The sequence below is a fragment of the Pteropus medius genome, unplaced genomic scaffold (genome assembly GCF_902729225.1).
Source record: "Pteropus medius unplaced genomic scaffold, Ma_sr-lr_union100, whole genome shotgun sequence".
NCBI lineage: Eukaryota > Metazoa > Chordata > Mammalia > Chiroptera > Pteropodidae > Pteropus > Pteropus medius.
In genome coordinates, this window is record NW_024342467.1 from 14,143,948 (window position 1) to 14,150,088 (window position 6,141).

At 41.1% G+C, this 6,141-nt stretch overlaps 1 non-coding gene across 1 annotated transcript; it reads left to right on the plus strand.

Annotated features, from left to right (window-relative positions):
• The first annotated feature begins 1,339 nt into the window (after positions 1–1,339).
• Positions 1,340–1,458, plus strand: LOC120602561 (5S ribosomal RNA). Its single transcript, XR_005652794.1, has one exon. It is a non-coding gene; the product is annotated as a 5S ribosomal RNA (ribosomal RNA).
• Positions 1,459–6,141: the final 4,683 nt, after the last annotated feature.

Below are 6,141 nucleotides of genomic sequence, written 5' to 3' on the forward strand. Positions count from 1 at the left end.
GACGAAAATTATTGTTATCACCATTTTAGAGATGAAGATAAAAGTCCAGTGTGATGTTTAATTTCATGTGTCAACTTGACTGGTCCACAGGGTGCCCAGATATTTGGTTAAACACAATACTGGGTGTTTCTGAATGAGACTGATTTTTGAATTGGTAAACTGAGCAATGCATATTGCCCTCCCCTGTATGGGTAGACCTCATCCAATCCGTTAAAAAGCTTGAGTAGAATAAAAGACTGATAACAAAGAATTCTCTCTCCGTCTATCTTCTAGTTGGGACATTAGTTTCCTTGTGCCTTCAGACTCAAACTTGGACTGGACCTTACTGGAACATTGGCTGTCCTGGATGTGTACTTCTCAATCTCCATCAGTATGTGAGCCAATTCCTTATAATAAATCTCTTTCTATGTCTATATCTACATATCTATATTTATATTTATCTCTTTTTTCTATTGGTTCTGTTTCTCTGGAGAATCCGGACAGATATACCCAGTAAATGGTGGTGGGGTAGGGGAGGACGTTGAATCTAGGACTCAAGTTCAGGTATCTCACTCCAGCTCTTGGTTCTTTCTGCTGCACTCTGCTGCCTCAGCTGCCCAACTTCTCTTTGTCGTGAAGTTATAGCTTCAGTTGGATCCATGGAAGATGCTATGGCATGAATGTAGTGCTGGAAGATGCTATGGCATGAATGTAGTGCTGGAAGATGCTATGGCATGAATGTAGCACTCCCAGTCTTGCCTGACCTAGCTAGTGAAATCAACATAGCTAAAAGCTGACTCAGAAATGAGCAACTAGAAGGTCATGTTGCTCAAAGGGTTTCCTGCTGAACAAAGGGATTTAGTCCTGATTCCATAACTTTTCGGTACTGGGCTACGCAGTTAGGAAAGTGGAGCCCAGTAGCAAAAGGACATAACTAGAAGATGCATTATTCCTCAGCAGTCTGAGGCAAAAGATAAACTCTGTGGGACTGGCAAGAGAAATTGGCGCAAGGGGAGCGGAACAAATAAGGCTCCCAGGCTTGTTAGACTGATGGTGTTCACGTCTCAAGGAGAAGACTGAAGTACCAGGCAGGAAAACATGGCTAAGACTTGATTACCCTGTTCTGTCATATCCTTCTTTAGTAAAAGAACCCGTTTTCAACTGGGCAATTGGCCACCTAAATAAAGGCTACATTTCCCAGCCTGCCGGGTGTGGTCGAGTTCTGGCCAATGGAATATAATCAAACCTGGTGAGTGTGACTTAACAGGAAGTGTCCTTAAAAGAAGGGGATGGTGCCCTTCTTTGCTCCTTCTTCTGGCTGAAGTTTGATGTAATGGGTGGGACTCAAGAAGCTATCATGGTCTATGGCCATGCCACCTTGAACAAGCCCGATCCCGTCTGATCTCGGAAGCTAAGTAGGGTTGGGCCTGGTTAGTACTTGGATGGGAGACCACCTAGGAAGACCAGGTGCTGTAGGAGTAAAAAATAAAAAATAAGGGATTGTAAACTGACAAGGTCCTTGCAATCTGTGAGGTCAATCAAGGGTTGCCTTGCTTAAAAAAAAAAAAAAAAGAAGCTATCATGGACAATGAGAAGGAAGCCATGTGTTGAACAAGATGGAAGGAGCCTAGGTCTCTGACACTATGGAATCCCCCTGGACCACTTACTCCTTAACTTCTTTTACATGAGGAAGAAATAAACATCTGTGTTCACTGAGCCATTCTTAGTTTGGATTTTCAGTCCCATGGAGTGGAACCTAATCCTAACTAATACAGTATTTATGATTAAGTCAGGCAAAAGTGAATAGAGACTACTCCTGCACACTGATTGCGCAAAGACAGAACTTGGAGGGAGGCATGACCCCTGGCCCCCAGATTTATATCGGCTTGGTAATGAAGACGAGGAGGTGATGCATATGTTATAGAGCCTTGAAGTTAGACATGCAGGATATGGAGTGTAGCATGAAGACCATATAGGTTTTTGGGTGAGAGACTGGTTTAAATTCTTGTTTTGTTGCTGACTGAGTGATCTAGCAAGTTGCTTAATCTTTTTGAGCTGTAGTTTCCTCATCCTGGGGTAGTGATTATATATGAGATAATAAGCATAAAGCACTTTAATTCCCAGACCCTGCCCTAAACCAGTTGAATCTGAATCTTGGAAACGGTGGTCTAAACATTTGTAGTTTTCAATGCTCTCCTAGGTGATCCTTTTCACTGATGCACAGTGAAAATTGAGGACCACTGGGGAAGAGAAAGCATAAGCATGTCCTATCACCTAGTAGGTACTCAGTAAATGACATCAATTGTAATCGAACTGAGATTGAGATTAATAGGAAAGCATCTGGGTTTCTTTATTATCTTTAAATATACATGATCCACTCAGATTATCTCTTGACCAACTCAAGTTTCAGTAGTCTGGATATACCACATAACTGGGGGACACCCTGACATTTCAGAGCTAGGAATAACCCTCAAGATTATTTAGCCAAACTATTTCACTTTATAGGTCTTTTTGTTTTCTCTAGGTATAATGGACCTTGTGTGACTCCTGTGGATCTAGAGCAGACACAGGACGTTACATAGGAAACATGCCACCTCTGTTCTCACTTTATTTTGATGCCAAGACTGGGGTGACTGTACACTCCTTCCATATTTCGTTTGAGCAATGATAACACCTCTAGATCCAAAAGCCAAGTCCATTTCTTAATGGCAGTGTAGGATCTTCATTGGAAATTGATATTCTAGTTGTACATCTCTGGGGTCAGCGATTAAAGTTAGTGAAAGGCAAAGTGCTGAGAAAAACAGGATAATCAGGCATACTCTCACCTAGATGTCACCCCACTCAACTACTAGGAAGGAAATGCAAAGGAGGAGTTAAGAGCTCCCTCGCAGACTCCAGAAGGTAAGCTTGCATGTCACTTCAATGTGACTGGGGTGGGATTGGGGATGTTTGGAGTGTTCCACCAGTTTCTGTCATCTACATGTTCAGAACTGGCCAAATGACTTTGGGAATCAGGATTGTTTAAGATCAGAGATAGGGTTGGGAGATGGCAGCAACTCTGAAAGAAATATGTGTAAAAATAGTCCTGCGCCTACGAAGGAAATTTCTAGAATTCCAGGAAAGTCCTCTTAGTACTGCCTGAACGGGGTCTGCTTCTGAACTATCATAGTACCTCTGCAAAGGAGCCCATAATTCTATTTTCAGCAGGATTTTTTTTTTTTTAAAGAAATAGATTTAGTTCAATACATACATAGTAATTCTTGAAGTACCAGAGACATCTCGGTAAGGATGTTTTGTCTCTGCTGCCATAGCCAGAAGCTTCCCTTTGCTGAGATGTCAGGATCAGACCAAAGGAATAAAAAAGAAAAGAAAGAAAGGGAGAGTTGAGTATAATTGCAAATCTTAGCAAACCACTGAAGTCATAAAGCTAGCTGGTGGAAACAGGAAACGCCTCTTGGGTCTAGAGACCCACACTTGGATTTCAGCTCATAGTGTAAAGTATGCAAGCAAGTTCTTGGTCACTTGAAATTACCTAGAGGAAAGTCACTGATCACATCCCTAGAATATACTTATGATTCTACCCCAGATCTGATGCTCTTTCAATAAATTGCAATTACAATTTTGGCTTGGTAAAAATCTCACTCTTATTCTATCCACAACAGGGTTTTAGCAAGATGTGACAAAGGGTCTTCTCCTGGTTTCATTGTATTTCCCTATCTGTGGAGGAATCAGTCTTATGGATAACACAAGTGGGAACACCACAGAAACTTAGATGACTTCACACGACTGTATTTGACATTTAAAGGACTATTCTGTTTGTCTGTTACAAGATTGCCTCTCTCTGGTTTGAGTAAATGCAATGAGAGGTTTACAGAGGCACTGTGAAGCAGCAGAAGGGGGTCTGAGTTTTGTTTGTGCCACGTGCGAGTTTCCTGGACTATTTGTGAGGAGGTCTATGTCAGACTATTTCCTAAACTTTGCATTTCTTACAACTTTCTACAGTGAACTGAAGTTCAGACCCACTTCCCATGACCCCTCTATCCACAATACTACCCAGAATCACCCTGCAAATCAGTCTCTCTACCTTATTAGGATGAGTTTCATAAAACTTTTTAAAGGTTATTAGAAGAGGAAGTTTCTGCTAAAAAGTAGTTGCAGATTTAACTGAATGCTATTTTAACGTAGTATATATTTTTCAGATGTGTGGTATAGGTTTGCCTAGTGGTGGAATGGTACTTTACATCAGTGATGATTTTGAGATGGATTCTTATTTTCATTGATCAACTGCGGACCCCTTAATTTTTCTCCTTATCTGTGAAGTTAAGTCCCAGTGACTTAAGGACTTAATTTTGCCCTTTTTTCTACAGTGTAATTTTTAGACGTTGTACCTAAGAAACTGCCTTGACTAAGTGCGTGTTCGAATGCTTCATGGATGGATCATCTCATTGGTTAAAGAAAGTTGCCTTGGTTATCAGCAAATGTATGTGGCTTAGAACAAGCTCTGTGCCTTACTCCTTCCTCCCTTCAAAGTCGATTATTCCAATTTCAGGACAAAGCAACACATTCTTGGGAGAAGGGCTATGTGAAATAGCCTCCTTTTTTGGCTTGCTGTAGGCTCTCTGCCTTTAATCCCATTCTTCAGGCCATGTCCCACTTCTCATCACGTTGAGTCATGAAATACACAGTAAATGACACAGACACCTAATAGTGCTATATGGATGGGGTAAAGATAATTGACTTCCAAAATTTCGTTCACTAATTATTTGGTACAGAACAGTATACGTCAGTGTATGTGTTGATTTTGTGGAAGGTGAAAAATAAAGCTTCTTCAACCTGTTTAATCTCAGAGTAAATGTTTACCTCAGAGGCTAAAATGAGCCAAATTAAAATGAATATTCATGGGAGAATGTTAAATGGCTTTCAAAGAGTTAAATCTTAAAAGAACAACTTCTCATTTCTAGAATTTTATAAGCCCTAGTTACAGATATATGAGGGGTTGATATAAGTCGACTTCATTTTATACACTTGATGGGGGCATGAAAAAACTTTATTAAAAAAGGAATTATGTATTTTGAACCATACTTTGTTAATGATTTCAGTTATAATTTTGGAAATATATTGTTATATACATAATTTTGATCTACTATATATTGGAAATTCAGCTTTAGACTTCCAGTTTTCATATCAAGCTGTATTTTTCCTCTATGCTCGGTCTCTGTGTATTTAATTCTCTTACCATCTCTTTAAAGAAGCTGGTCAAATAAACAATCAACCTATATGTTTTCAGTCCCACTGAAAACTGCACTCACCAATGATCCTCGTTCATTGCAAATTCTGTAGAATCTGCAACACTGGTTTTTGCTATTGCTTCAGAGAATAATTTGAACTCTTCTGCTGGGAGAGCAGTATGAACACATTCTGGAAGAGTTCAAATGGAAGTCGATGGAGATTCATAAGAAACGTAGTTGCTTACGCGGTAACAAAAGAGACATCCTGATGTAGTGGAAAAGGTGCAGGCTTTGAAACCAGGAAAGCCTGAGTTCAAATCCCCTTTCGCCACTTCTTAGCTGTGTGTGAAAATCGACCTCCCCAAATCTCGGGCTCTTCTTTGAGGAAGAATACCTCCCTCGCTCCTCCGTAATAAGGAATGTAAAACTGATAGCAGTGCCACAAACTTCCTGCCTCCTGCCAAAGACTGAGTAATTAGTAACATACCTCCTTCTAACAATTCCAATACCTGAAGATAAGGTAGCTGCTTTGAAGTGCAGACTGAGTCAGCAGGGCTAATCTTCCCTGAGGGCGATATATACTTACAACCTTCTTGGAGTGAGAATTGCAAATTGTGCCATAAAACAGGTAAATTGGACCATTTTGAATTTTGGAAATACCAGGGCGATGTGAGGCACAGTGCCTTGTGTGAAGACCTTGGAAGCTCTGGCTGGTTCTGCACTGTGAGTTGTTTGGCCAAAAAGTACACAGAAAAGCCAGCCGGCTGGCACAGACTGGTGCCGAGGGAGATCGGCGAACAGGCCAAGGCAACCTTCTGGACGTGGGAGGCCTTCCTCTCTTCCCTTTTCTCAGGGATCCTGAGAGAATTTCCAGAGGGTCAGTTTGAGGATTTGGCCCATGGGAATGATTCCAGGCTCCCGCTGTTCCCCACCG